Raw genomic sequence first — 21397 nt, 5'->3', positions numbered from 1 at the left:
GGATATAGATGCAAATTCTATCTCCCACTTTCAAGAAATTATTATAAACGAATTTGAATGGGATAGTCAGTTTTTGTACTAATCCACTGAGAAAATTATTCCAAATTGGACCAATTTTGATGAAATAAACTTATAGGCTTTCAAAAGGGCTATCAAATATGTGCTTAAGTTGAAGTGCAAATTAATAAAATAAATAAAATTTGAGACAATGAGAAAATGTGCATTGCAATGCATTTTGTTTACTTTCTTTGTTTATCATTATATTAAGAATAAAATGTTGGGGAGCTCATGATTCTAACATTTTGTTTACAGATGGAAACAGAGATACTTCAAGTTTCCTAAAAGGATTTTTTTGCAAGATGATATAATTATTTAAGTGCATAGAAATTGTAATGTTTTACTTAACTTTTAGAAACATACCTATAGTCGATTATAAACTGTATATTCTTATATTTATTTTTCTAATGTTTAATATATTTTCTGATTTTGTTTACCTCAGCAAGTAAAATAGCCATAATTTATTAAAAATATAATATAAAATTCCACAAAATAATTTATCAGCATATATTAATGAAAAGTTTAAATTATTAAAAGTAACTGGTTAATCTCCCAAATCTATCCATTTTACAAAGATTTGGTTGGCATTTAGTACACACCAAGCAATCACAATTCCTGGTGGGTGGGAAGGACCAAAAGTGTCTCTGAAATCACTGCTTTCATTCTAGTGGAGGAACGTGACAAGCAGAATTACAAATGTAAGTGTTGAATGAGTACATAATACTTAAAATCAGAATAAAATGGCATAATATCTAAAATCAGACTAAAATTACATAATGAATACCAAAAAGGCGTATTACCTAAAATAAACTTTCAGGAAACAGGAACCTGACATCTAAGCAGGAATGTGATGATTAACCTGCAGGCACAAAGAGGAGGCACTCCATGGATATCCCCAGAAGGCATGTGAGAGTTTGGGCTTTTTAATGAAAGCCCCTCATACATTCTAAGTAGGGTGAAGCCTGATGAGATGTGCACGTTAGAATGCTCATTCTCCGGGCAGTCCTCAGGGTTGGTCTGGAAATAGAGAACCCAGCTGGAAAACTGTTGTGATGATCCCAGTGAGTGGGCACTTGGGAATCAAAACTTCTTGATGTGATAGACAAAAGCACACAAGCAATCAGAGCTTTAGGATGCATGTTATTTTTAACAATGAAGGACAAAAATTGCTAAAGTGTTTTCATAAAACTCAAGATGGTGTGACATGTTCTTAGATTGATACAGTTTCCCAGGTCCCAAGATTTCCTTAAGGGCATGATGAGTTGCCTATGATGTCACCCAGATAAGGTCTTTTCACCATTCCCATGGTGTATGCTATATATTATTCTGGACACTACCCCAGCACTAAAAACTGACTGTTCTGCAAACTGACTACATGCCTACAGCCTTACCTAATAAAGATAATGGACGAAAAGCAACCACAGTACATATCTGTGTTTTCTATGAGATGGTGAAGCAAAGTTTGATTTTATTGGAACATCCCTCCATGGAACTGTCTGAGGCCCACTCCAGAAGAAATGGTTGATCTCTGCTAGGGCAGCGAAGATGAAAATGGAGATTGATTGACATAGTTAAGAGATCTTTAGGAGAAGGAATCCACAGAACTTCATGATTGATTGCATGTTGAGAATAAAAGACTGGAAGGAATCAAGGTTGATCTCCACATGTCTTTCTTAAACAATATAGTAAATTATAGTAACTTTGCTAGAACACTGAAAAGGTGAGGCTTAAGAACAACTTTGATGCAATTTTAGAACATGTGAGTAGAAATTTTCTGTGGAAACTTGCATCATAGCTTATAGGAGAAATAACTAGCTAGACATACAGATCTAGGAGTCATTTGCTTATGAACTATAATTGAGACTAAGGGATGTATGAGAAACCAGAAAAACTGGGCTTGAGAAAAATAAAAAGGAAGAAACACAAGACGGGAGGCAAGATAAAATGAAAAACAAGAGGTCATAATGTGAAATCACTGAAACTTAGGCAAGAGAAGGTTTTTACAGGGAGATATTGGACATAGTACTAGTATGACAGAATCTAAAAATTACTATTATATTTTACTTGTGGAAAAGATGTTTAATATCAGTGAAGATAATGAGAATCTTTGATTTGAAAAATGATAACTATTTCTACCAAGCAGGAAAGGCAAATTACCCTAATGTCAGCTCATTTATTATATTAATATATTATAGCAAACCACTAAAAGTTTCTCCCTCCTCTCCCTCCCACCCTAACCACTTAAACATTAAGAAGAAAAACAAAAATTCCGTTTACCCACAGGGGTCATTGAGGAAATGTTTGGCTTATTCCAGAACAGAGTACAATTATTTTGGGATTCTAAGTTTTAATAACATACACATTATCAATAGATCCAAAGAAAATAGATATAGGGCATCTTTTAACTTGCCATTTTGTCCAGATTTTTAAACCTGTGGGAAATGAGATGCAAAGAAATCTTGAGACAAAGAATAAATCCTGTTAATATTTTGTGTTTCCCTCTCTACTGGTAGAGTTCTTTCAATACTACACAGAGATTAGAAGCAAATCACTAACAAAAAAGCCATCAATTTTCAGAGTCCAATGGCATTCATAATTTAAATCCTGGTAATGAAACAACTAGAGATTTTATAACCCTAAAGGTTGTCATGGACTGAGAAAGAAGACCACAGTTAAGCTTCACAGATGTAGAATAAATAGCCGACACCACAAAAGACCCAAAGCACAGAACCCACCCTGAACTGGACACAGCTGGAGAAGAGAGACTTCGAGCAACAGATTAATAGAGGCAATATCCAAAGGAAAGACAGAATTCTATTATTGCTTTTTTTCAAAACGTATTCCAGACAACTTACAATAATAATATATGAAATAAGATTTTTACAAAGTCAGAGGGAACCCCAACCAGGAGAGGATAAATCGTGGAAGAACAGGTTGAATCCATGAGTAAGGCTAAACTAACACATGCCTATCTTATGTTCCTGCATAGTTGTGAGTAGAAAGTCACTATTTTTCATATTTCCAGTTACCATTAAAAGTGGAAGCACAATCACTGCCTTTGTTTAGAGAATTCAGAGGTAAAGTCAAGCTACTTATTCATGAGAAGCCTAACAGCTATTAGGACTTGTATCAAAAATATATTTCTGTTATGAATCCTCATGAAAAAATTAGTGAAAGATAGTGAATATTTTCAACACCATTGTTACACTAAATATAAAACTTCACAGGGTTTTCTTCATTATATTATAGAGTTCCATAATACACCAGTGAATTCGCATGCATTGAAAAGTGGTAATAGTATGTGGAATATAAATAATTGGGAAATATTGCAAGAAATAAGCAATAGTCCATCAGTCCCTATATGTACTCTAAACTGTCTTGAAATCTAGGAAACTGTCTTTGAGTCTAGGCAAGCAATACAGAATTATGTATAGGACCATTTGTGTTTTATGGTCCAAAGAACCTGAACAATAAAGATTTTCCCATAAGGAGGTAAAATCCACTTCCCCATTCCTTGTATCTGCGTGGCTTCGGTCTTGCTTTGGTCAATAAGATGGGATGGAAATGACAGTGTCAGTTCCAAGCCTGGATTTAAAGAGGGTCTACTCATTCAATTCCTATGTGAATGGTAAGCATGTCGAGCCTACAGGAGAATGAAAGATGTATATGTCTCAGTTGTTCTCAAGGACTCAGCCCGAACCATGACAACTGCCAGACGTGAATATGGCCATCCTAGACAAGTTTGGTCCCATGTGACCAGCCAGATGACTGCAGAGGCATATGAGAAGCAGGCTGAGGCCAGCTAAGCCTGGCCCAACTCAGCAGACCTGCCTAGCTGCTGTATTCACACAGGCACAAAATTAGGGTGTTTTGTTACACAGCATTAACTAGCAAAATACCTGCACCATATTCAGTGCTTATTATGTGCCAAGCATTATTCTAAGTATTTTACATATAAAGGCATGTTTGATCTTCCCCAAAATCCCATACAGATGGAAATATATTTATTCTCATATTTTACAGATAGCAAAACAGAGATACAATAGAATAAATTGTGCAAGGTCACAAGTAGCAAATGGCAAAGCTGCAATTTGACTCAGGCAGAAACATGTTGTAAGTGTAAAATAATTAAATACACTTAATTATTTTACTATGTGCCTTTCATGAACAACAACTTTATAACTTGGATAACAACAACAAAAAAGACAAATCATTGATTTTAACGCTATTGACCTTGATCTATAATGTCATGAAAGGAATCCTTCCAGTTTTTATTGGGAATTGGATGTTCCATAAGCTCAGTTATATATTTCGCATACATTTGTTCCTGAAATTTCTTGTTAATTTTTCCAATAAATGCACACCATATATATTCAATATGTGATTTTATGGAACTGAGCTTCAGAATTTAATAAGCTATTAAATGATGGTTTAATAGTCTTTTTGAGACTATTGCACAAGTTCCTATATGAGATATGATGGCCAATTTTGTTGATCTTCCTGAAATAATTCTTACATAATTGCATTCATCTATCCTTTCTCTTCTATGCTTTCTTTCAATGTTTAATGCAATAAAAATATTTTCTGCACAATTATCAGTTATTAATTTATCTATATTCTCTTCTATTTTAGGGTTTCAAAAGTATTTTCTAACTAACCAGATGGCAATTCTTTTTTTGGTGTGAAAGGTACCTAAACTTACCTTTATAAAAATAATCAGTCAATTCTTTCAGTTTTTCCAGTTATATTATTCTTTCTTCCTGCCACGTTTATTGTATACACTATTTGAATATATACCAGGTTTCTCCTGTGATTATCAGTATCTTGTTAAGCTGCAAGATATGGTATTTTTTGTTTCATTATCTTCTCCATACTGAGCATTATTGCCAGCACAGGGTATGTACTTAATAAACATTTGTGAAATAAATGAATGAATGAATGCTATAGTTCAGTTCAACTAATTTGATTTTCAATTTTTACGTTAGTGTGAGAATTTTTATTTTTGCAGATTAATAAGAAAATACCTATTTACTATGATGAATATCCCTTCTTGATCTTGTATATTTATCTCTGAACTATTGTTCAACAATTTTACTTCAAATTGTACTTTGGAATCACAACTAAAATATTCCTACAATTTGCATAATACTTTAGAAAGATATACAATAAAATATATATATTTACAATTTCACATATGCATTCTTTTCATCTAGAAGTGCATTAGTTCTACTTTCAATTATATTTTTCCATCTCTATATACTTTTTGTAGTTTTCCTTATGTAGATCTGGCATTTCTAGTTAGCAAATTCCAAGCTATTTGTACATTTTTTCCTGTTATAAAGCCATTTTTCTTTAGATTTTTAATCAATTATTAGTATATGTAACAAGGATTCTAAACCTAGAGCTCATGAATGGGCTAATATTTTATGCAAATTGTTATACAAAGACAAAACACACACACACAACGCTTCATACTGCTTTCTTCACATCATCAAATGAATTTGGGACACTGTTCTACACATATTTTAACATCCAAATGTTTATTATTAATTTTTCTGTATTTCACATCATATTTATGAATTATTTTATATACACTAATCAATTTGTAATTGATCAACTTTGTTATTCTAGATCTAGGCTGGCAATACAGCTTCCACCAACTATTGAGCACCTGAAACATGGACTTTCAATCTCAGGTGTTCTGTGTCAAAATTTCATGATGACTGAAAGATACAGTGTGAAAGAACATAAGAACTTAAAACACATCTTTAATGTTACTTCAATTAATTGCAAGTGATAATATCCTCAGTATTCTGTGCTCAATAAATATTATTAAAATTAATTTCAACTCTTTTTTACATTTTTAATGCTGCTTTAAGAAAATATATTATATTTATTTGGCAGCAATACACAAACAATCTTATCATTTCAAATATTTTTCCTTCTTTCCAATAAATTTATTTCATAGTTATTTTATTTGTTATTGCATGGACCTTATCTTCAGAACACTATGAAATAATAGTGTAAAAACAAGTATTTCTTTCTCTTTTACTGTCTTAAGTTATAGTACAAGTGTTTTGGTATTAAGTGATTAAGTGATTTGGGTACTGGTTATAGATCTTTAATCTTATATTTAATGTATGTATTTGATTTGACTTTTTTGTAACCCAGAATGTGAATTTAGTTTTATCAAAAGGCTTTTGAGCATCAAATGAAAAGTCGATACATGTCATTTTGTTCCCACAACCTAGTGATAAAATGTAAAATACTAATAGATTTCAAAGTATTGTTCAGTAACCCGCTTAAAACAACCATTTTGCCTGGGTAGCATATTCTCATATGTTCATGCATCATTTTAAATAATAATTTGTATGTGTAATTGATATCTATAAGCTTAGTGAATATCTTGTGCTTGAACATATGTGTGTTGGTGTGTAATTTTGTCATTTTTTGCTATGAGTAAAGCTACTTAATGCACCTTAGGGAACTTCTCTCCTTTTGAAAGTTCTGGGAAGATTTACATAGCATGATATAAGTTGTAATTTACAATTTTGAAATGACCCAACTTTGCAGCTCACCTGGTCTAACATATTGTATTTGTTAGGGTTCTCTAGAGAAACAGAATCAGCAGGAAATAGCCATAAATATAAACTTTATAAAAGTGTCTCACCATCGGAACACAGAGTCCAAAATCCACAGGGCAGGCTGTGAAGCTGATGACTCCAATGGAGGGTCTGGGTGAACTCCATAGGAGAGGCTCGCTGGCTGAAGCAGGAAGAGAGACTTTCTCTTCTGAATCCTCCTTAAAAGCCTTCCATCTATTAGATTAAATGTCACTCATTGCAGAAGACACTCTCCTTGGCTGATTACAAATGGAATCAGCTGTGGATGCAGCCGATGTGCTCATGATTTAATTCTATGAAATGTCCTCGTTGCAACAGACAAGCCAGCACTTGCCCAACCAGACAAAGAGGTACCACCACCTGGCCAACTTGACACATGAACCTGACCATGACACATATTCTTTGGGGAAGTTTCTGTGATACATTCTCAATAACATTATCATTTACTATTTTAATCCCCTTTTTATTTGTTCTTACATCATTAATTTTGTATTTTATTTCCATTTATCCAGTCTGGTAATTTTTTTTAACTTATTTTGAAATTATTGTAGGCCTATAGGAAATTGTAAAAAGACTACTTAGCTTTCCTCAAACTTTTCATCCAGTTGACCCAATGGCAACACTTCATGTAAAACACAAAATATTAAACAAGAAATTTGACATGAGTATAATATTGTTAATTAGACTACAGAGTTTACTCGATTCTCACCAGTTTTTACAAGCGTGCATGTAGGCATGTGTGTGTGTGTGTGTGTGTAGTTCTACATGAATTTACTCCATTTGAAGATCAGTGTCACCATCACTATGAAAATATAGAAAAGTTTTATCACCATATGTGAGCCCCCTCATATTGCCCCTTTTTAGTTACATTCACTTTCCAACCCTGTTCTTGTCCATGACAACCAATTATCTGCTTTTCATCTCGTACTATTATCATTTGGAGGATGTTATATAAATGGAATCACAGAATATGTGAGGCTTTGAAATTTGCCTTCGTCACTAAGTATAATGACTTTGAGATCCCTCCATGTTGTGCATGTGTCAATAGTTTCTTTAATTGCTGAGTAACTTTCCATGCTATGGATGACAACAATTTTCTTAATCATTCACTTGTGATTTCAAATGTCTCCTGGTTTGAGCTATGAATAATAAAACTTTTATAAGCCATATTATACAGGATTTTTGTGTGAACATAAGTTCATTTCTCTGACACAAATACCCAAGGATACAATTAGTAGGTTCTATGGTAAGGATCATTTTTAGTTTTATTTCCATCAGCAATTTATGAGAGATTGGCTTTTCCATTTCTGCTCCAGCTCTGGGAGTCATTAGCATTTTTTTATTTTAGCCATTCTGTGGGTAGTGATATTTCATAGTGCTCTTAATTTTTATTTCCCTAATGACTGATAATGTTGCACATCCTTTCAAGTGCTTATTTTCCATCTGTACATACTTTTCAGTGATATGTCTGGTCATGTCTTTTGCCTATTTTCGAATTGGAATGCTTCTTTCATTATTTTAGGTTTGAAGAGTTCTTAACAGATTCTAGATACAACTCCTTTGGCTAAACATTGGTTTGCAAATATTTTCTTTCAGTCTGTAGTTGGTCCTTTTATCCCTTTAACAGGGCCTTTCTTAAAGCAAAATTTTTAATTATGATAAAGTACAACTTATCTATTTTTCTTTTAGGGACTGTGCTTTTGAAACACTTTGCCTATTGCTAAGTCTGGAAAATTTTCACCTATGTTTTCTTCTAAAAGTTTATTTTTACATTTAAATATGTGATGCATTTTGAATTGCTTTTTGTATAAGGTGTGAAATTTAGGTCAAGTTTCATTCGCACAACCCACCCCATGGATATCCAATTGCTCCAGCACATTTCATGGAATAAAAATGAAGATAGCTTCACTTGTCTATTCTTTCTTTTGACTTTTTCAGCATATTCAAATACATCACTTTTATTGTTCTTATCAAGAAAGTACATCTCTATATATGTATACTTAGGAACTATTTTCTATTTGCTATTTTAATTTTTATTTTCATTATTTCCTTATTTTTTTGCATTTACTTGTATTTTTAATCTTTACTTATTTTTTTTGTTTAAATGGTTTGTTTAGATATTTTCCTTTATCGTTTACTAAAATGCTATACATTTCTCACTGACCCATTTTGCATGTCAAAATAGCTCCCTCATTCCTTTCAATATAAGCCTCCTTCCTGACATAGAGGTTTCTATAAACTTTAATAATTTTGTATCCAAAACCCTGCCCCTCTAAACTTAAATATGTTATAGGCAAATATTGTTCTCCATCCCATCACCAGTCTTAAATATACCTAAAGCAACATATTAGAACAGTGGCTTTATAATAAAATAATCCAATAAAAATATAAGCGAGTGTTAAATTATAAAGAAAGGAAAAATCACAAGTGCAATTTATTATCCAAACATATTTTTAAACTGATGCTTTAATAGAAAACCTGGTCAAATCAATCCAGAACCTGCCAAAATCAAAAGACCAACCAGATAACAAAACCAGCCTTAATAATATCTTTAACACTGGACTTTTTCCTTTTCATTTTAACTTTAAATAATGGGTTCCTTTGAGCCTCTGATGAAAGACATTAACCTGTTCCTACTCTCATCTTCAATAAACACTGTAATATCAAGTGTACATAGACACCTGAGAACTGACTCATAATCTCTTTAGAAGGGAATGGATTCCATATTAAGAACTTTGAAACTTACCATCGTGACACTACTCTCAACAGTTACTGTCAATATTAACAAATTGCTTCTGAGCAAAACCATTGTGTTAGTTTGCAAGCTACTGGAATGTGATATACCAAAACTGGAACAGAGTTTAAAAAGGGGAATTTAATAAATTACAAGTTTATAGTTTTGAGCCTACACAATTGTCCAAACTAAGATATTCAGGGAAAAACTTTAATTCAAGGAAGGCCAATGGGTCAGAATACCTCCGTCAGCTTGGTAGTCAGAGGCTGGCATCTGCTGGTTCCTTGCTCCTGGGATTTGTTGCTTTCACCTCTGTTCCCACGGTGGCTCCCACTTGACTCCTCCGGGGCTGGCTTTTATCTCTTGTCTTCCCTTGGCTCTCTTCAGGTCCCGGCTTGCTTAACATCTCATGGCAACATCTGTCGGGCTCCAACCATCTCCATATATCTTTGTCTCTGTTCTCCAAGTGTCAGCATCTGTGTCAGCTGTGCTCTGAAATTTCCATCGGCTCTGTCATTTCTGTTGTTTCTGGCTCTCTCCAAAATGTTTCCTCTTTTAAAGGATTTCAGTAAACTAACGAAGACCCACTTGGGACGGGTGGAATCACATCTTCACCTAATCAAAAGCTCACAACTCCCAAGTGGACACGCCACATCTCTGGGAGATAATCTAATCAAATTTCCTGCTGACAATATTGAATCAGGGTTAAAAGAAACAGCTGTTCCCTCTGGATTTGATCAGGATTAATATATGGCTTTTCCAGGGTACCTAATACTTCCAACCAGCACAATCATATTCTACCTACTTTCTCATTTCATTGTATTTTATCTACACAAATCTTTATGAGATTGGAATTTTATAGTAGAAGAATCTCTATTTTCAAATAAGGAGTTGATATTCAGCATGGTTAGGAGATCAAACTGAAAAGTGTATATAAGTGCCAGTAGACTTTTCTTGCCATCTTTTTAGTTGTTGCTCAATGTTGTCATTGAAGTTTTATCCCCATATGATGGATAGCATATTTAAATAAAAGTCCACGAATTCTTACACACAGATTGTTAGACAAAAAACAAGTATACTGATCAGCCCTTAGAATGGACTGAGAGAAACAACTGGAAAGACACACTCCTCTAAATTAACTTTAGAAAACAAATATTCATTTCAAACCCCTCTAAAGAACTATTCTGTATCTAAAAAACAGGGGGCAAAAGGAAATAAAACAAATAAGAACAACAACAAATACAAACAAAGGCAAAACAGTTAACCATAAAGGGAACAAAAATTATTTTACTATCATGTTCTTTCTTCACAAAGGGTAAAAGAGGCAAACCCATCAAATTCACACTGGTACTCTCAGCTATTACTGGAAAACTGTGTTCTATTTATGGCTTAAGACCAAATTAAAAGTGTAGTAGATATGCCACTCAAAGAAAAATAGAGAAAATTGAATTTGTTAAATACCTATCTTTTTTTTTTCTCACTTTCTGGTCACTTTAAAGCCAAGAATGATAATTAGTTGGAAGAAAAATGGCTTATTACTTAGTTTCCTGATATTGCAGGACAGTTTAGTAACCTCAAATATCCCAAAATAAAGTAATCATTAAAAAACTACCATCTATTTTCAGAAACAAGTTTAATCCCTTTTAAAATAGTCAAGAAAATATTGCATATAGAAGAATATGGTTTCAGTACATGTATATCTTCATTAAAATACATTTGCAGGATATAAAATTGTTTTAAAATTATAGTTTTGCCCTTCTGTCCAGTCACAGTTTTACATTATAAAAAATAAATAAATAAATAAACAACAAAACTCGTGGATAATCTCATAAAGTCTCACATCCATGGTCATATCACAAACTTTAAGAAAAGATTTCACCTTTCAAATAACTTTCCATGATTATTTGAAAATACTCATTTTTAAAACTAATGATCTCAAAGTTTAAAAAGTAATAAGGGAAAGTATGACGTTTATTGAATGAGCTATTGATTGTTCTGAAATCTAATGGCCACGAATTGTGCTACTTCACCATTCATTAATCTGGTTGCTTTAACAATCTAGTATCTAATTTCAAAGACTGCTTTAAAAAAAGTTGTGTGTAGAGGGCTTAATAGGGTAAAAGGCATCCCTAAAGACCCTTTATTTTGGTTATTATTCATTAGTTTATTAAAATCATCTTTATGCATAAATTGGTTCTATTCTCAAGTTACATAGTCATTTTGTTGGCATTGCTATACATATAAGCAGTTTATCAAAACAATTTTTAAAAATCGATTTATCAAAAATGCTCTCTCTAAGAAGATCATTCATAGATATTTATATCTTATAAGAATGTATATTAGAATGTAGTTTCAGTATGTGATACAAAAGGAAAAATATGATCATTTCTATTGTGCATATTATTGAAAATGCCTTAGAAAATCTTCAATAGGGCCAACATATCCTGGAAGAAACATTCACATTGATAAATAATTCATAGGTCATCTGCAGAAAAAAAAAGCCGCTGGCTATTTCTTCTTTGACAAACTCGCTGTGATAGTTAGATTCAAGCATCAACTTGGCCAGGTGACGGTGCTTAGTTCTCTTGCTGCGGATTTGAATCACTAGTACGTGAAATTCATCTATGGCTGATTACATCTGCAGTCAGATAAGGGAGTGCCTTCCACAATGAGTGACTTTTAATTTGATTAGCTGAAGGCTTAAAAGAGAGAGGTCAGAAGGGAGCTCAGCACAGCACAGCCCAAGCAGCTCAGCATACCTCATCTCAGCACTCACAGCTCAGCCCAGATGTTTGGAGATGCAGAATGAAATCACCCCGGGGAAGGCCTTTGGAACTCAGAAGCCAGGAGAGAAGGCCAACAGATGTCGCAGTGTGCCTTCTCATGTAACAGAGAACCTCAGATGAAAGCTAGCTGCCTTTCCTCTGTGGAACTATAAATTTTTTAACTAATAAATCCCCTTATTAAAAGCCTATCCATCTCTGCTTTGTTGCATTCTGGCAGCTTTAGCAAACTAAAACACCTATAATATTTTCCAGAAAGTACATCACCATGGAGGAATTGGTTCTAAACAAACTGATATTTGCTTACCATCCAGAAAGCGGTCTTTGTATATTAATAATCGAATAACTTTCTCAAGTTTTTACAAATAATGATTTCCCCACAAATATTTGCCTTTATTTTATTAATTTTTTATTATATAACATATAAAAAGCAAAGAAAGAAAAAAAGTAATAGTTTTGAAAGCACTCTTCACCAAGTAGTTACAGGACAGATCCCAGAGTTTGTCATGGGCTACCATTCCATAGATTCTTCCTTCTAGTTGCTCCAGAACATTGAAGGCTAAAAGGATTTTTTTTTTTAATAATCACAATTAACTTTTTTCTTTTTTTTTAACATGGGCAGGCACCAGGAATCGAACCCAGGTCCTCTGGCATGGCAGTCAAGCGTTCTTGCCTGCCGAGCCACCGTGGCCCACCCACTTTTTTTCTTTTTGTGAAAAATAACATAGATATAGAAAAGCAATAAATTTCAAAGCACATCACAACAATTGGTTGTAGAACAGATTTGAGAGTTTGGTATGGGTTACAATTCCACAATTTTAGGTTTTTACTTCTAGTTGCTCTAAGATACTAGAGGCTAAAAGAAATATCAATATGATTCAGCACTCATATTCCTTTGTTAAACCTGACTTTCTCTGTATAGCTTCACCATCACCTTTGATCTTTCTCCTTGTCTTTATGGGTATTTAGGCTATGCCCATTCTGACTTCTTCATGTTGGAAGGGGCTGTTGATAATATGACATAGGAGGATGGAACTAGCTGATGTTCTGAGAAGGCTGGCCCCTCTAGGTTTCAGGACTTATAAATATTTGCCTTTATTTTTATTAAAATGTATTGACTTGGGTGGTTGCAATGGCGGCTCAGTGGCAGAGTTCTCGCCTGCCATGCTGGAGAACTGGTTTCAATTCCCCATTTGCCCATGTTAAAAAAAAAAAAATGTATTGATCTACCCTATAGAGTTTGTAAATAAAGTTATGCATAGTAGAAAATAGTTGAAAACATACTAAATGTTTTCAAACATTTAATTTGTTATGGAAACTGCTCCTTTGTCTTTTATCTTTTATGTTGTTCATGATTTTAATGCATAAAAGTTGGCTTGGTTTTTGCCTCTAAATATTTCCATATTAATTCTAGCACACTGAAGTTAAGAGAATCCTAGCATTTACAACTCTATTATTAGGCATTTACATAAAATACTAAGGCCTAAGAATTACAGTTTCTTGCTATAAATTTTCATAACTTTGGGCTTTGTCTTCTGGATTATATATGATGCTTTTAATACACTGTATCTCTAATAGTGAAGAAATTATTCATTTTAATGCCCAACTGAACAAATTCTAACTGGAAATGAACCACAGATAGGGTTATATTTGCATAATTGAGGGACAAATTCTTCACCTAAAATAAACAAAATTATAGTATTCCCCCAAAAAGAGAAGCCTTCTTAAGAATTATGATAGATATCTTTCTCTAAAATGTATTAATTGCAAATAACAGAAGAAAATAGAGGAAAAATCACAAAAATAGAACACAGGGAGTTTTCCCTGTGGCCTAAACATTATTTAACATGAAAGGAAAGAGAACAAGAGTGATAGAAATTTAGAATGAGAAGGAGAGAGCAGCTTTTCTCTGGGACAGGTATCCCAATTTAATTTACTGAATGTTCCATCTTTCCCCACTGATTTAAATTCTACCATTTTCACATTCTAAATTTAGGGTGTATTTGTTTTATTATTTTATCATCTTTTGTTCAGTATTTCTATATATTCCTTGAGAAAACCTGTTATATTTTGTTTCAATTATTGTTTTATTTAATTGTAGCATTAAATATATTACTTAGTGAATATGATTTTCAACTTAATTTTTTCCACATCAAACCTGATTATTCTTAAATTTGTAATTTGTATTTACATATGGGTTCCTGAATCTACTTTTTCAAGTTGTCCTTAAACAGATTTTTCACAAATTTAAAAATATTTTAATTTATTCTCTTGGATTCTCTAAAAAATACCTGCATCATTTACACATAATTATGAAATCTTACATATTCCATGCAAACAATTATTACATGTATCTTTCTTGGTTCTAACTCATTTAGCTATGATTCCCTAATAGTAATTAAAATGGTTTCAACTATTACTGTCTTATCTATTTATTACTATGGCATATGCATGTAACATGAGACATTTTGGTTTTCAGGTTACACATTTCATTTTAAATAAATATGAAATGACTTCTAGTTTCTTATGAATATGTTACTGGAAATTTTAGTGGTGTTTATTAATGTATAACATATCTACAGGAAAGTGCACAATTAACAATTGAACACTTCAAAGAAAACACTGGGGGGCCCAGAAAAATTGTTCATCATAAACATCCTGCTAAGATGGCAGCCATAAGTGCATCTGGGTCCAAAGTCCCAGGGGAGCATGACACAGCATAGCTTATGTAACCATGATTCAGCACCTGTTATGCAACCAATGATGTAATATACATGTGTCCAATCATGTATTCAGATTTGTCCATCATATGAATGATGGTAAAATCATTTTTACCATCACCTGTTGGTAAAATGTGACTTTTGTGTAGTTTAGTATATAAGGGACTACTGCTCTGTAAGATTAGAGTGGAGGGAACCAATAAAGGATGACCCCTCAGCCAGCAGCTCCTCGTGCTTTCTTTCAATTCGCTACCGGATCAGAGCGACTGATCCTTAAGCTGGAACCTGACAAATACACTGATGTCGGAAGAAGCCAAATCAAAAATATAATAGCTTCATGGAAGTTCTCCTCAAGGCAGCTCTCTATGACCATCTCTCCCCAAATTTAACAACGCTACTGATTCATAATACTATGTAATCCATGTATATGTTACTGATATAATATTGAACATAGACTGAAGTCCACAGAAACCCACAGCAAGACTTAAGCCATGGTGGAGAGTGGAATAAAAAAGGTCAGCAAGCAAGAGCTTCCAAAATGGAGATCAGGTTGGGTATCACAAAGTCTTCCTTAAAATCAGAGGTAACCAGGCAGAAAATACCTAAATCAACTGTTTGAAGATCCAGGGGACAGGAGATAACATTTCAAGGCCTAGATCAGTAAAGGATGAAGAGTCTGAGAAACCATGGATAGAATCTCTGTTTCCAGTCCTGGGTCCTGGTGTGCCCATCCCAGACCCTTGAGGGAAACAGTAGCAGGAGGCTGATCCTTGCCTGGGGGATGGCCAGATTGGGGCAGATGAAGGGATTCACCAGCCCAAGGAAAGTGGGGACACACCCCACATTGAGCCAGATTTTGACTGCCAAAGTGAGGGCACAGGAACCCATAGTTCAACCTTGCTGGGCCAGATACTGTGGGGCTCTAGGAGGTAAAGCTTCTAGGGATTATGACATCAGTGAATAGTGTTATCTGCTTTGAATATTGGCAGGTTCAGGGGAACAGCAGGGCTTGACACAGCCTCCTCCAGAACCTGTCCCAGGTCCATTGCAGCTAGTCTACATCCACCTGCATGGGTCCCAGCCCTGTTTTGGCTGAGAAATATGGACCAGTCAACTGTCAAAGCAGTGCCCTAAAACAAACCCAAACCCAGGTCTTGGTGGCTGGTGAAAAGCAGAGCACTCCTGAACTGGTGGCAGGCTGAGAAAATTGAACCTCTCAGTCCTGCTGCCCAAGGTCTTTTCACACAGGAGTCTAGAAATCACCATATTCTGCCTACAAGTGGGGTCACATCCAAGGTGCACATTGTCCACCCACCACCAATGGGGTCAGTAGCTTCCAGCGAGCACAGAGACCTGCAGCTTTGACTGGATTGTGCCTGGTGAGCTCTCTGACCAGAGGGCAGCTGCATTTATGGAGAGGTAATGTTGTGGGGAAGAGATAGCCCAGGAGTGCCTTCTTCTGGGAAGACAGGGAAAGTGCATTCTGGAAAACTGCTTTTCTGCAGTCTCAAAAAGACTTCCAGAAAGGGTTGCCCCAGCCCTGGTTTGGCTGGGAATAAGTGGTAAAGAAGACCTTCAATACAAACCTAAGCAACTACAAAATCTAAGACAAGCAAGGGAAATCAACTTTAAAAATAACCTTATCAAGATAATCAAATGCTGAGAAACTATCAAAAAACTCACAAAGCACATGAAGAAGCAAAAGACAATGGCCAAGCCAAGTGACCAAATTAGGAAGCCAGAGAGGATATAGAATTTGGAATCTCTAATTGAAATCATTCAAACAAATTTCCTAAACAACTGCAATGAGTTGACTAAAGAGATAATATCAAGAAGACACTAAAAGAGCATGAAGAATAATTTCAAAGAATAATTAGAAATATCAGATTTTATTGAAATGAAAGTTACTACAGATCAAATTTAAAAATATACTAGAATTGTACAATAGTAGATTTGTTGAGGCTGAAGAAAGAATAAGTGAACTAGAGGACAGAGCAACTGAATTTGAATGCACAGAAGAATAAATGATGAAAAAGATGGAAAAGTTTGAATTGGATCTCAGGGAAATGATTGAAAACATGAAGCACACAAATATAAGATTAATTGGTGTCCCAGAAAGAGAAAAGAAGTTGAAAGGGCTAAGACGATTATAGAGAAGATAACTGAGGAAAAATTCTCAACCTTTATAAAAGATATAAATGTGAAAATCAAGGAAGCCCAACAAACTCCAAATAGAATAAATCCAAATAGATTCACTCCAAGCCACATACTAATCAAACTGTCAACTGCTGAAGAGAAGGAGAGAGTCAAGAAAGCAACAAGAGAAAGCAAATCATTAAACACAAAGGCAGCCACATAAGGCTAAGCGCTGACTATTCATTAGGCCCCATGGAGGAGAGAAGGCAATGGTGCCATATATTGAAGATTTTGAAAGTGAAAATTTGCCAGTCAAGCTGTCCTTCAAAAGAAAGGTAAAGTTGTAGCTTTTCACAGATATACAGATGCTGAGAGACATAAACATCTGCTTTTATTACAAAGAGATCAAGGAAATACTAAAGGGAATTCTGTTGGCTGAAAGAAAAGACAGGAGACAGAGGTCTTGAGGAGGGCACAGAATTGAAGATTATTAGCAAGGATAAAAAGAGGGAGAAAGAGAGAGAGAGAGAGAGAGAGAGAGAGAGAAAATAGTTCTGACAAAAACCAAAGGACAAGATGGTAGAATAAAGAATTCCCTTTACAGTAATGACTTTGAATGTTAACAGATTAAACTCCTCAATTAAAAGATACAGATCAGCATACTAGATTTAGAAACATGATGATTCTGCTTACAAGAGACTTATCTTAGACCCAAAGATAAAAATAGGTTGAACGTGAAAGGATAGAAAGATATATTCTATGCAGTAGTTACCCCAAAGAAAGCTGGGGTAGCTATACTAATATCAGACAAAATAAACATTAATGTAAAGATGCCATAAGAGACAAGGACCCAAAGAAATAAAATAAATTGTAAGAGGATGTTATGAACAACTCTATGCCAGCAAACTAGACAACTTAGATGAAACAGAAAATTTCCTGGAAATCCACAAACAAACTAAACTGACTCAAGAAGAAATATAAGACTTCAACAAACCAATCGCAAGTAAAAAGATTCAATCAATCATCAAAAACCTCCCTACAAAGAATAGCCCTGGACCCAATGGCTACACAGGAGGAATTTTACCAAATATTCTAAGAACTAACACTGTTCCTGCTCAAATTCTTCCCCCCCCCAAAAAAAAATCAAAGAAAATGGAACACTACCTATAACTCATTCTATGAAGTGATATCACTCTAATACCAAAACTTGATAGAGATATTACAAGAAAGATTCACCAGATCAATCTCTCTCTAATGAATATAGATGCAAAAATTCTCAACAAAATACTTGCAAATAGAATACAGTGGCACATTAAAATCATACATCATGACCAAGTTGGGTTTATTCCGGCATGCTAGGGTGATTCAGCACAATAAAATCAATCAATGTAATACAAGGCATTAACAAATTGAAAGGGACAAATCACATGATCCTCTTAATTGATGCTGAAAGGCATATGATAAAATTCAGCATCCTTTCATGATAAAAACACTTCAAATATAGGAGTGGAAGAAAACTTCCTCAATATGATAAAGGGCATATATGAAAAACCCATAGCCAGTACCACACTCAACAGTGAGATACAAAGCCTTTGCCTAAGATCAAGAACAAGAAAAGCACGCCCACTGGAAGCATTGTTAGTCAACTAGAACAATTAGGCAACAAAAACATATAAAAGACATCAAAATTGGAAAGGAAGAAATAACATTCTCATTATTTGTGGATGACCTGATCCTGTATTTGGAAAATCCCAAGAAATCTGCAACAAAGCAGATTAACATGCAAAAATCTGTATTGTTTTTATATAGTAGTTATAACCTAACCGTGTAGACAATTAAGAAATAAATTCCATTCACAATAGCAATTAAAAGAATCAATTATCTAGGAATAAACTTAAACAGGTATGTAAAGGACGTATACTCTGAAAACTACAAAATATTGCTTCAAGAAATCAAAGAAGACCTAAATAGTTGGAAAGGCATTCGTTGTTCATGGATAGGAGGGCAAAACATAATTGAAATGTCAATTCTACACAAATTGGTCTACAGAGTCAGTGCAGTATTAATAAAAATTCCTTCTTTTCAGACTTGGAAAAGTTAGTTATTAAAGTTATTTGGAAGGGAAAGCGTTCTCAAATAGCCAAAAACATGCAAAAAAAAAAAAAAAGTAGGAGGACTTCACTCCCTGATATTAAAGCTTAAAGTTTATTATAAAGCCACAATGGTCAAAACAGCATTGTATTGGTACAAAGATGGACATATTGATCAATGGAATCAAATTGAGAATTCAGAAATAGACCCTCAAATCTACAGATAATTGATTTTTGACAAGGTCTCCACATCTACTCAATTGGGACAGAATATTCTCTTCAATAAATGGGGCTGGGCAAACTGAATATCCATATCCAAAGAAATGAAAAAGGACTCCTATCTCACACTCTATACAAAAATTAACCCAAAGTGGATAAAATACCTACATATAAGATCCAGTACCATAAATCTCCAGAAGAAAATAAAGGGAAACATTTTCAGGACCTCGTGATAGCGGTAGCTTCTTAGATCTTATACCCAAAGCACGAGCAGTGAAAGAAGAGGCAGCCAATTCAGTGGGAGAGAATATTTGTAACCATATATCTGATAAGGGTTTGATATCCAGTAGATATATAAAGAAATCCTACAATTCAATAATAAAAGGACAAACACCTAATTATAAAATTGGCTAAAGATATGAATAGAACCTTTTCCAAAGAGAAAATACAAATGGCTAAAAACACATGAAAAGATGTTCATCTTCATTAGCTATTAGAGAAATGTAAATCAAAACCACGATGAGGTATCATCTCACACCTATAAGAATTGTTGCTATTAAACAAATAGGAAACTACAAATGTTGGATAGCATGTGGAGAAATAGGAACCCTTATTCACTGCTGGTGATAATGTAAATGGTATAGCCATAAACTGGAAGACAGTTTGACAGTTCCTCAGCAAACTAAATATTGAGTTGCTCTACAATTCAGCAATTCTGCTACTAAATATATACCCAGAAGCAGGGACAAGAATAGTCCTGTGCACACCAGTGTTCAAAGTGGCATTATTCATAATTCCCAAAAGATGGAAACAATCCACGAGTCCATCAGTACATGAGTGGATAAATAAAATGTGATATATACATACGATGTGGTATATACATATGCAGCAATAAGAAGAAATGAAGTTCTGAAGCATGTGACTACTGGATAAACCTTGAGGATATAATGCTGAGTGAAATAAGCCAGACATAATAGAACAGGTATCGTATGATTTCACTAATATGAACTAACTAGAGCATGTAAACCCAAGAGTCTTAAAATGTAGATTATAGGGTATCTAGAGATACACAGAAGCTAGAGAAAGGGGAGTAGTTACCTAGTATGTACAGAATTGTTAATGAGGTTGAACTTAAATGTTTGGGAATGGTTAGAGGAGATGGTAGCTTGTTTTTGAGATTATAAGTAATAGTGCCATATTTTACGTGAATTTCCTTGAAAGTGGTTGTTTAAAGTCATATATATCACAGATTAATTCTGCAAATATAATTAAGTTCTTAAATGAACTACTACAAATGTATGACACTTGAGCAAAGAATTAATAAAGTGATATGGGGGAAAATTATCTATTGTAAGTTATGGACTATATTTCACAGCAATACCTTAATCTTTCCTCATCAGTAACAAGTGTACCACACCACTACTAAGAGTCAATAAGTGGATAAGGAATATGGGGGGGGTCCTTTTTTTTATGCGTGTCTATGTAATTTTTTTTTCTCTTTGGGGCAAAGAAAATTGTCTAAAATTGAGTGTGATGATTGCACAACTAAGTGATGATATGGTGAGACATTCTATACTTGGATGGATATATGGTATGTAAATATATCTCAATAAAACCTTCAGATTCATAAAAAAGTATACTGGTTAATTAATCACTAAGGAAATGGTAAGGAAATATGAAAAGTTATCTATTGGGTATAAATATACATGAAAAACCTCAAGGTGGAGAGCAGTGCACATACTATAATATTTTTGTATAAGACAGTTTTACTTATTTCCTAACTCTGTCTACTGAAAATCTTTCTGACACCCCTAGCTCTCTAATTGTGGTCTGTAACTGAAACACCTGACTAAAAATAGCAGAAAATCTTGGAAAAAATGGCTGAGATACCAGATCCAGGGTAAGGAATAAAAAACATTGAGTCTAGGTATCAGAAACCACATAGTAATTCAAATGGAGGAACTTTAATATAGGAGTTACTGATCTATAATAGAAGAGTAATTATAAAGATGCAAAGAGAACTCTAAAGAATTCC

General features: G+C 34.1%; 1 protein-coding gene across 2 annotated transcripts in view; it reads right to left on the bottom strand.

Annotated features, from left to right (window-relative positions):
- The window catches only part of CDH19 (cadherin 19), a 123638-nt gene that overhangs the window by 12685 nt on the left and 89556 nt on the right, over nucleotides 1-21397 (bottom strand). The window lies entirely within an intron of this gene.

Source organism: Tamandua tetradactyla, chromosome 18 (genome assembly GCF_023851605.1).
Source record: "Tamandua tetradactyla isolate mTamTet1 chromosome 18, mTamTet1.pri, whole genome shotgun sequence".
NCBI classification, from domain to species: Eukaryota; Metazoa; Chordata; class Mammalia; order Pilosa; family Myrmecophagidae; genus Tamandua; species Tamandua tetradactyla.
Note: the sequence above shows the minus strand (reverse complement) of the source record. Positions and strands in the feature narration are given on the sequence as shown.